At 30.3% G+C, this 12,198-nt stretch overlaps 1 long non-coding RNA gene across 1 annotated transcript; it reads left to right on the top strand.

The window, feature by feature from the left end:
* Positions 1 to 767: 767 nt before the first annotated feature.
* On the top strand, positions 768 to 4,221 carry LOC143066556 (uncharacterized). Its single transcript, XR_012975668.1, has 3 exons — positions 768 to 897; positions 2,694 to 2,972; positions 3,971 to 4,221. It is a non-coding gene; the product is annotated as an uncharacterized LOC143066556 (long non-coding RNA).
* Positions 4,222 to 12,198: the final 7,977 nt, after the last annotated feature.

Raw genomic sequence — 12,198 nt, 5'->3', positions numbered from 1 at the left:
TCTGGCTAATTAGTGCCGGTAGCCTTTTTTCCTGATGTTAAAAAGTATATGGCAAATTCTAAGAAAAGCAAGAACCTTTCAGCAGATCTAGGTCTTTTATAAAGAGAGGAGGGATTATTCCATGTAACAAACAAAAATCAAAACATTTTAATTTCATGCCAAAAAGTGTGCCATCGAAATTCTATCTCAATCCGCCAAGGGTGAAGAGGCGGGAGTGGATCGTAACCCTTGGCTAGCGAAGATGACATTTCTACAGAAGAGAATGCCTGTACCAAGTAAAGAATATGGCAGTTGTTATCTTTTCGTTTGATGTGTTTGAGCTTTTGATTGTGCCATTTGTTTAGTGTCTTTCCGTCTTGAATTTTCCTCGGAGTTCAATATTTTTGTGATTTAACTTTTTATTGACATCTAACTCAGACAACGTCACCTAAAACATGTTTTTACTTGATGTAGCTCATTTTTCATACTTTTTTTTTTTATCGCTTACGCTACAGCCACTTAGTAAATGTATTATACAAAAATAACACAATTATGCGAAGTTTAAAGGATACCGACGAGATATAACAACTACAAAAGAAAGGTAATTTAATCATTTAAATCAAATTACAGATTTAGTGTTAACTAAAGAAATAATTTACAAGACGTTAGAATCTAAAGTCAACCTGGTTTGCCCAATTGAAACTACTCGGGATATAATTTGGACTGGACCACCGGATTTTATACTATACGCCGTTGGAACAGACGTTTCCTCACATGTGTCGACTTTAGTGGAACTTAAGAAAACTGATACTGATAAAAAGTCTGTTTTGGTTATTCATCGTTTCACCGAAGATATAAGTGGAGAATTCAGATGCAGCGATAATTTAAATATAAGAGAATTTAACTTAGTGATCAAAAGTAAGAATTGTTAACACAAGCCTTTTATTTCCAATTTCAAAATTCTATCTATATATACTTTTAAATATTTGTTCTTTTAAGTATAAAGAAAAAGAATCTTTAAAATCTAAAATAATGTTCATTTCTTATTATGATGCTACTCCGTTAAGGAAAGAATATAGTATGATTGCCGATATCAGACAACTCTCCACCAAAGACCAAATAATGTAGAAGTAAGCAACTATAGGTCAATGAGTGTCCATCGACAATCAGTAAAACGGTCCGACACAGAAAGTCATATAAAAGACCATGTAATGACATAATTAATACAATCCAAACGAAAATCCTAACGACCTGAATAATGTATAAACAAACACCGAAAACCATATATTATAAACAGCAATACACAACCAGCCCTGAATAACATGTTTCTGACTTTGGACAGACATTAACATGATGTGAAAGTGTTAAACAATTTTGCGTATGTCCATCCGTTCCCCCTTTACTGGGACAGTGATTTAACGGAACAACAGACTATAAAAATCCGCCAGAAAAGGCTTAACCAATTGGAACGATACAAAGCACAAAAACACCTAACAAAAAACACTAAAAACATAAAACTACAGATCTGAGAGTACTCTCAGTTATCCAAATCTTGTTCAAATACAACAACAACTCATTAAAAAAATCAAACATGTATCTAAGAATCAAATATCAATCAGCATACATCAAACTTTCAATTGTGTAAAGACTTTATTATGCTTCATATTCATAAACGTTACAAAATAGACTTTTGGGATAGAAAAAACAAACATTTTACATGAAATACCTATTAAACATATTCCTTATATACGACCGTACTTTGACCTTTAATGCTTTACTTTTACAAATTGTGACTTGGAGTGAGAGTTGTCTTATTTGCACTCATACCACATCTTCTTATACCTATTAAATTCTATTGTAGTCCTGTATTTTCTTATTTCGTGTAATTGTTGCTTAAAAGTTTTGACTTTAATTCAATAGGAAAGTATACTGAAAATGACGAAAACAATAAACTCTAAATTGAAAGAAACTGAAATCGCACGATAGATGTTCACTTAAACCAATGTTTTAGACGGATACATTGTATACAACTAACTCAAAAGCGATCTATTATTGAATAGCATATCTAAAGAACGTTAACTTTGTTTAGAAAAATGTCAGCGCAAAAAAAATAAGTTATTTTGCATCAGTTAGTAATGTTTCCTTAATTCTACACTTTTGTTATTGGATGTTGCTTTCTTAATACAATTTCATGCATATTCACGTCGACAACAAATTAACAATACAGTACAGTAGTAGGTTCTGTTTTTCACAGAAAAAGAATAGAATTGAGAACAGACATTAGTGCAACATACATATGCGGAAATATTTAAATCAATAAATGAAAACCTTAACCAAATAGTTCTATCAATGTCAAAATCTATCACCAGCGACTATCATCACAAAAATATCATAAATATTTGAGTATTACCTACAATTAATTTCTGTCAAAGATTTCTTTTGAGTAAAGATCCAATGCAGTATCTTTTATTGCTTTGGGCAGCTCTGTTTCATTTTTCAGAAACGCTTTGAATATCTAAATGACGTCATTTTTTAAATTAGGATATTTTGATTTTATCCGGGATTGTAATGAGTAAAAATGACACATTTGAATGCAAACAGCTCTTAAGTAATATGGATTTGCGGTGAGTTGCAAAATAATATTAATTAATGTATAACCATTGCATTAAAACAATATTAACTTTTAAACCGTATGACGGTCTGCTTTTATCAAGGAGATCCATCAGACATAGCTATAGAAGATGCAACGGGTCAAAGGATAAATACAGTTGAAGGAAGAGAACGTACTTTAGAATGTAGTGTAACCAGTGGACAACCTGGCGGCAATATTACTTGGTCTACGGACGGAGCTGTCGTTGCAACAAGTAGACCAAGTTCGGTTAGATACAGGTTGATACCTCAAAGATCTGACAATAGAAAGCTATTCAAATGCGAAGCTTTTAACAGTGAAGGCAAAAAAGTATTGGAATCTTCAGTCCAGCTTGAGGTTTTTTGTAAGATGCTTTTATGTTATTAGCATATACCTGAACATGAATAGTGAATTAGCCTAGTATTATAACAAGGCCCTCAAGAAAATAAATAGATATAAGGAAGTAATTATTAATAAATGTAGAAAATCTGCAAACAAGTCAATTTGAAAACCCGACCAATGTGTTGTAAAACACACTTCCTTTAATTGCTTGTTTTGAGACGATGCAACGAAGGAATATTACATTTATTAATGAAACACAGTGCAAGTTATATGTCATTGAGAATGCAAACCATTGACACATATAACCGAAAAGACATCAAAAGATTAACACATATGTTTACGGTAAAATTGAGGATTGAAGGACGTTACTGACAAAATCGATATAACGTTTACCCCAGAAGACATAGTACAGCATAACTTTAATTTTGATTTTGAACTTGGTTAGGTCAGACCTCGCAATACATATTAATACATATAAAAATTTACCGAACTCTTTCAAAACAGCGATTTTGAGGTATCTCAGTTGTTTATACTTAGATAAAAAGGCCTAAACTGAGTCTTACGGAGGTAAAATAGGAAACCATCAGTTATACATAAATGAAGAAAATCGTTAGGAAAATGGCCCTTGTGTGCAAAAGAATCAAGGTAAATAGCCCCTTCCGCATTTCTTATTTCGCTGTTGTATTTATGCACTATATAACAAATAGAACTTAGGAGAGGTCTTCCATTATCATCGTTGGCACTACTACATGTACTATCTTTTGTAAAAACGTTCTTTGGAAGTCCTCTCCGTTATTGTTTTGAAAACCCTTTTTTTATTCAAAATTAGCATTTACTTACATTCTTACACCCGTCTTTTACGTTTCAATTTATTATTTTTTAAAAGCTTGCACGATTAAATTACAAATCAATTAAACACAATTACAAATATCATTATCATTATCTCTATTTTCGTTACTATATTCAAAATTAGTTTACTGATAAAACTATTTATAATAAAACTGGTTATTATCCTTATAGATATACCAAAGATAAGCTTTCGCCCCAACCAAACGTTAACTGTTAAAGAAGGTGAGGACACACAACTAATGTGCAGAAACGATGGGAACGATCCAGACGCAACTACTGTTTGGAAAAGACTACATAAAAACACAATTATCATCCAGAATGATGAACTAAATTTCAAAAGTATAAACCGGACAGATGCAGGCATATACACATGTAGAGTTGACACACAAGCAGGTGTTTATGAAGGCAATGCAACAGTTGTTGTGCAGTGTAAGTGGTGTATGTAAAATTTGACATTGACAGTTTTATATAATTAATTATCTTTTATATGATTATTATTTTTTTTTGCAATTACAAATGACATGTTTTTACATCTACCGATATCAAATAGTTTGAGAATGACAAAAGACAAGGAATATCGAGAAAGTGTTACGTTTGATTACGTATCTTGATAATTTCTTCGATGTTCAAGCCCTGTTTAATCGTTTACATTTGCTGCCCTTTTCAACCGTTTTGCTTTTTTATTGATCGTCTCCAATTATTAACATGCTACACATCTTTAGGAAATACATTGTTATATTCACCTCTTAGACTGTCACTTTCATCATACATACAAATCAAACCAAATCAAATATATATTTTATTGTCAATTAAAGACTCCCATTACAGGCAGAATAATCACAATGTATATTTGGTACAAATGATTACAAAATGATTACAATTAATTGAATACAAATAAATCAATGATTACAATGAAGAGAAAAGAAAGACACATGTATATTAATAAAACAATGTATCATTTTTCAACTTTGACAAATACAATGATCCCCTGGTGCTTTTATGATCATACAATAAGAAGCTAAAATTACAACTATCTAAATTATGCCTCTGTCTTTTTGACAGTAAAATATATAAATTTACTAAGTTTCATATAGTTTTTTTTTAACAACATTTAAATTATTAATTCCCCTATATCTACCTCTCTCTATTTCTAGATCATAGTTACTAGTTCTGAATTTTGTCATCTGAATTTTCAGATTCCTATTATCTATAGAAAAATAAGGTTAAAAAATATATATTTCTCTTAAAAAGTTTATTTCCAATGACACATTTTTTCTGTCATCGTTTAAAGATGAAAACCACAACTTATATACTTTAATTTTAGTTTGTTTGAAATAAATCTTTTCAAGTTTGATTTCACATTAAAAACTTGCGATACATCTATATCTAAGTATTTTGATAATGAACTCATAGAATTAAAACAACTTTTCTTACTATGGTTTGATAAGGATTTTGATACAAGGAGAGCTTCAGACAATAATTTGTTAAACGTGATAAGTATGAAAACATATTAACTTTAACTTCAATAAATAAAAGATATATCCCTAGCTCACCTATCACTGCCATATTTGTGCTTCTCTTTTTTACTCCCAGTGAAAATTTACAGATTTTGGAATGAACTGATTCAGTTTGCAGTTCTTTACATAACTTTTCAAAAAAATAATCTCCTTTTCCGGTTAACTGTTTTGAATCTAAAGAATCTCAAATTTCACTCCCATATACAAAAACAAAAGTATTTTCAAACTTAAATAAGCAAGGTCCAAGTACAGTGAACCGAGGTCATACATGTGCATGTGTGTGTTACTTTATCTGAAACACATATCTAAGGGAAATTAAATGCGACCGTTTTGAACACCATTGAAAAGCTAAAAACTTAGACTAGGTTTTCCAGGATAATTTTATTTTAATTAATCATTGGTTTCTAAAAGGCAATAGATCAAGTACAGAGACCGATAACAAACAATTAAAAAGAAGAAAGGTTTGTGGGTCAGAGATCCAGTTTACGAGTTAAATATGCTCAAACCTAAAAAATGTCGATCCAAAATTTGCTGTTTTTCTTTCTATGTTATCTTTTTTTATATCCCCAGAGTAAAAATTCATTTGCATTGTGAACAAATATACTACAGTGAAATCGATAAGGTGTTAACATTGGTTACGAAATCTACTAGTCAACAAAAGAAACGATTCACGACTTAAGAATAAAATTTATCAAAAAGTATTAAAAGTAAAACAAAATGAGATAAACTATTTTATAAAGCTTTCATTTTCAATGTATGCACATCTGATAATGGAAATCAAAACCTTTCGGAAAGTAAATAAATTACATGTAAATGATCATAGGGTGCAAATTATTTTTGCGGAAAGTGGGACACAAAATCGACATAAAATTTTCAAAGTACTAAATTAATTTTCAAATTTGTTTAAAAATATTCAATATGCTAATTAGGTAATGTTTATATTGTCACTAATGGGTTGAAATATTGTTTTTTTTTTATTTTTGGTAAAAAAAGTGTTTTTTTTTTAAATCTCAAAAAATGCGAAAAAAGAAAAAAATTGTGTTTGTCTCAAATCAATGTTTTAGATATGAAAACAACAACCTTTCGGATTAGTTTTAAGATTATTACCGTTTTTTTTTAAATTCACTTTACACATACTGTCAATGGTAAATCAATTGATAATGTTTACATTTTAACGATTTCCTGTGGTGCCAAACTTTGCTTTACAAATAAACAAAGAAACTGTATGATTTTTAAAAAAGAATTGATGGCAAACATTGTCTTTATCTTTAAATGATAGGTTGGCATCATTAGTAGGAACTTCTATTTTTAAAAATTGTCTTTTTATTTAAATTTTGTCAAAAAATTTTAATTTCGCCAAATGACGTCATGAGAGCAAAAAACAATTTTTTTAAACAGATTTATATTTCCATGTTCATTAATTATAAATATTACTACCTTCAATTGTAGTCATATAAACGGAAAACTTCATCTTTATTTTGAAAAAAAGTCGTGTATTGTTTCTTTTGTTGACTAGTATAGTTTTAGTGGTATGGTTTTTTGAAGTGTAGTCAAAATGAACTGGTGACATTTAACTTAGAGTTTATTTGCGAATCTTATATTAAACTGCTTAGCATTTATCCCATATCCCATCCCTTTAAAATCAATAAGAATGTATGTTCATCTGCTAAGTTCTGTGTCGCGGTCTTCATAGGACTTACCAAATTTTACATTCTCTTGTACAAATAAACTCAAATGATTTGTTTTGGAAATTCCAGATGCTCCAACAATCGATATTCAATATTCTTCAAACGAACGAAAAATGAGGTGCATTCCCAATGGTTTACCCGATAGATACATGTTTAAGGACTGGGAACATACAACGGAATACAACGATCATATAAGATTTTTGCCGACAAGGAAGTATGGTAATACTGCAACTTTAATTTTTCCTACACACGTGACTGAATACAATCATCATGAAGATAGAGGTATATACATTTGTCGGGCTTCGAATAACATATCATCAACTGATGGAGTATTTGTAATGCAAAAGTATTATATAAATTTGACTGGTAAGTTCATTTTCCTTTTTTCCATGCTTTAAACAAATATCTTTATCGTGAAAACAATTTAATCTTCGTTAGAAAGCACCCATTTGGGATTTTTTAATTGGAAAGAAGAAACTTGTAATGGAAAAAGCAGGAATGCAAATTTTACAAAAGTCAAAACCATGGTCTAAAAGATTTAGACAGGATGGATATGTTATACAACTGATCGTGAAATTTAAAGGGCACTGATTTGAATCAAATTCTATATCAAATTATAAAAAGTCTAAAATAAACAAATTACAGGGCATGAGATCAATGATATGTAGGTTAGTTTCTTGTGGTTTTTTTTTAGTCTAGATGCCATCTAATTAACTATCGAGATGACATCGAAAACAACCAACGTCGGTTTGATTTCAATTTATAGGTTAAAATGATAAGTTAATTTTCGATTTTTACCTGTATAAGAATGATTTATTTGTAGATCGAATTAGTCAAGCGAATGATTTTTTTGTTTTGCTTTCAATGTTGACATTCTTTTTCATAAGATAACAAAGACGCGCATCAGTCATACATAATCCATCCCTAGATAAGGGGTTAATTTTAAATGGACATGAATACGATTCAATGAGGTTGAATTATTCACTTGCAAGTGAATCATAGGTGTTTCTTAGTTTATTTTGACAAACTTGAATCATCCTGGGTGCTAATAGCGTTTAATGTTTTCACTTTTTCGCTTTAATTAATTATTGAACAAAAAAACATTTGTTTTTATTTTCTAGTAGCTAGTGCCTCTTAAATGTTTAGGTTTTGTTTAAAATGAACTGAAAAACAATTATATAACGATCAACAATTACTTATCAATGACAAACATAATTACACAAACAATATTTTAGAATACCTAGTGCAAGCAAGGATTTGTATAGTATATACAAATCCTTGGTACAAGACAAGATAATATTTGATAAAAAAAAAAAAAAATTTAGTGAATCTTAATGTTATGGATGTACACGATATATTGAGATTGCTAAGACTGAGAGTAAAATCATTGTAAAGAAAAATAACCTCATCTTGTCTGATTGAAGCAATAATGTTATAAATAAGTTTTTTTATTGCAAAGTTGGTTTTAACCTTTTAAGAAGTTCCATTGTCTTTATTACGACTTTGCAAATTGTTTTACTAGGAAAGTTATATGTTCATAAAAGGATATGATCGGTCCTAAGAGTTAAACGCTCTTTTTAATCATGCCAAACTGTTTAAAATTTCCCATATAATTAGTGGTGCTATTGACATCAATATAAACTGGCTTTTTTTGGCACTTCAAATTATTTATTATTAATTCGAAGTGGAGACCGTTTAATGATGCATGCATGTTGTAACGTCAGTTTTTGTAGTTAATTTTTACAATATATATTGCGATAAATAAGTACAAAATTATAATACATGTTATATCCTTAAAGTTGAAAATTAAACTTTGTTTATTTTTTATAATAACATTTTTTAGGCACACCTTACTTTGTCAGCTCTACTGAAAACACTCAATATGGAATTTATCTCAAAACTGCTAAAATTGAGATAAAGTTTGTGAGTGTTCCTGAATATAACAGTTACGAAGTTTTTAAGAATGGAAGCAGATTCACAAATTTCAATGAATCCGTTTACAGAAATACGAAATTAACGGACAATATATATGGTAAAAATGTTTCGGTAAAAGGAAGCAAACTATCTTTACAGATACAATTAGACACACCAGAATATTTTACCTCGTATCAAATAGTCGTCAAAAATGTATTTGGAAGCTCAAACCATGCAATAAAACTTGTTTCTGCAAGTAAGTTCATATTCTAGTAACACATTTCAAATATACGAATACATAAATCAAACAAAATGTTGTATTTTTACACCTATTTGATGTGCCGATTTTCGTGAATCACTATGGCATGGTATTGGTTGCAAAAATTAGATTATTTTCATTTAAATGCAATATTTAATATTTGAATGGTATATTTCTTCATTTAAAAGCAATTTTTTATTCAATTGGTATAACTTTTCATTTGAATGCAATATTTTCTATTCAATTGGTATAGTATTTTTTTTTCTCACTTATATGCAATAATTGCATTATTGGAAATTCTTTAACAATTCAGTTCAATTCAAATATTTATTGTCATATAAACTCTGAACAATAAGTTTGGGATAAATAATATAAACATACACAAAAAACATTTAACAAACAAAACATAAAAACAAAAAAAGCAAAAAAGCAAAACAATCTATCTATCTATATATATATATATATATTATAAATAAATCAGAGTCCCCTGTCCTCAGTTCTAATGCCTGTTTAAAGTAGGACTCCAAGCTTTTTACTTCTTTTGAGGTTGATGGGCAAAGAAGATATTTATTTTTTTCATTTTCTTGCCAGGACATAAAATCTGGCATATGATTACTTACATTTCCTATAAAGTTATATCTTAGTTTAGCAATTTTTTTACAGTATAAAATAAAATGGGCTTCATCCTCCATTGAATTACAGGATGTGCATAGTCTTTTTTCTCTAGGTATTTTTAAATGTCTTCCTTTTTCTATCATTAAATTATGATCGCTAATTCTCATTTTTGTTATGTTACTTCTCTTTTCGAAAGATTTACAGTTTAAGTAGTTTTCCATTTCTAAATTTTGCTTTAAACTTCTATATAAATACAATTTACTTTTTTGATCTATATTTTCAAATTTTTGTCCTAATATATTTATGTAGAACTTTAAGAATTGATGTTTTAAGTTTTTTTTAACAACTTTGAGTAATTTTTTCTTTCTTTCCCTCAAGAATGGATACGTCCATGTTTGCCTCTTTAAAATATTTTTAACGTATGTAAACAAGGTAAAGCAACCTGAATTATCTAAACTTTTACAAAGTAAAACAGATTCGTATAATAATGGATTAATTTCAGAATTTAAAGTATACTTTGAGTTTTTATATGCATCGCTAGTGGGTATCTCCCTAGCTCTGTTCTCATAGCTATGTTTGATGAAGATTTTCTTGTTCCGAGGATATATTTACAGAAAGACAAACGTAATTTTTCTAAACTTGATTTATCAGTAAAATCAAGGGGGTCTATATTTGTTTTGGAGATATTTACGTCACAAGGTCAAATTTGCAAAAACGTTTGTGATTGGTCGGTAGTTGTTTGGATTTCTCCGCTTTCTTTCTAAATATGAGTGACCAAGAATTAAAAAGCGTCCGAATATCACCTTTCTAACTAAATCTGGTGCTCGTGCAAATTCGTACACATGCAGTTAAAAGTCTTCCGTTTAAAGTTTCTTACTATTATTTCTATTTGAAATCTTCCGTAGTCACAACGTTTGGACCACCTCTTTTCAAAAACTTTTATTGTAAATGGATCTATATGCAAGTATATCATTTTTTAAATAGATTAGACACCTTTGGCTTTCCTGTTTGAATGGTCATTTTTTTTGGACCTTTATAGCTTACTGTTCGGTGTGAGCCAAGGCTCCGTGTTGAAGACCTATAATGGTTTACATTTACAAATTGTGACTGGGAAGGACAGTTGTCTCATTGGCACTCATATCACATGTTCTTATGTCTATTTACAACGTAAACCAGACGTTTTTCAGACTGTTTACTTTTTAATCAAATTATTTGCCGCGCGTTGTGTACTGATTGGTACTTCAGTCTGGGAGAGCAAGATATATTTCAGTACTGATTGTTATTAGCCTTGACAAAACTTCTAGTAATTGCAAATACGTTAGTGTCGGTGTTCTGTGTCTATTGTCTGACTGTTATTTTTGTGTGTGTCTCGTACCGATCTTTTGGGTTAATCTTATTGCAACTGATTAGTGCATGTTGTTCTTTTATCAGTGTACGGTTACACCACTATCCCAGCTTCGGGATGGGTTGAGTGCTCACAAACATGTTGTTGTACTGTTACACCACTGTCCGAGGTTAGGGGAGGATTAAGATCCCGCTAACATGTTTAACCCCGCCACATTCTGTATGTATGTGTTTGTCACAAGCCAGGAGCCTGTAATTCAACGGTTCTCGTGTGTTGCTGTGTTATATATATTTGTGTTTCGTTTAATTCTTTGTACATTTATTAGGCCGTTAGTTTTCTCGTATGATTTGTTTTACAATTGTGATTTCGGGGCCTTTAGTAGCTGACTATGCGGTGTAGGCTTTGCTTATTGTCGAAGGCCGTACGGTGATTTATAACTGGAGAGTTGTCTTATTTGCAATCATACCACATCTTTGTTTTATATTAAACCTGCCATATTCTTTATTCGCCTGTCCCAGAAAAGGAGCCTGTGAATTAGTGGTTGTCGTTGGTTCATGTATTGACTCATATTTGATATTTTGTAAATTGTTTTGTTATGTATAATGATGCCGTTAGTTTTTCCGTTTCAATTGCTCATACTTTTCCTGTCGGGCCTTTTGTAGACGACTTTACAGTATCAGGTTTTTGTCATTGTTGAAGGCCTTACGAATTTCTATAATTGCTTACATCCACTTCATAATAGAACTCCGGTGGATAGTTGCTTTATTGGCAATCATATCCCATGTCTTCGTTTTTATATTATATACCTGAGTTCTAAGCACTTATCCTGAACAAGCTTGAAATAGTTGTTACTGAGCGTTATAAATTAGCAACAAACAATCAATCAATTAGAACTTGTGTTAAATAAGTGGAAAACCATTTGATATTAATTTATTTGTTGGGGTGGGGGCAGAAGGATTTCGTATATGAATATGGTTGCCTGGTAAGAGCTGAAAAATAGGCATGATTAGCCTCATTTAATGGCCACACGTTTTCCTTAAATTTTGAAACTGATATAACTT

This window comes from Mytilus galloprovincialis, chromosome 3, assembly GCF_965363235.1.
Source record: "Mytilus galloprovincialis chromosome 3, xbMytGall1.hap1.1, whole genome shotgun sequence".
Classification (NCBI taxonomy): domain Eukaryota; kingdom Metazoa; phylum Mollusca; class Bivalvia; order Mytilida; family Mytilidae; genus Mytilus; species Mytilus galloprovincialis.
This window is presented reverse-complemented; position numbering and strand designations above follow the sequence as displayed.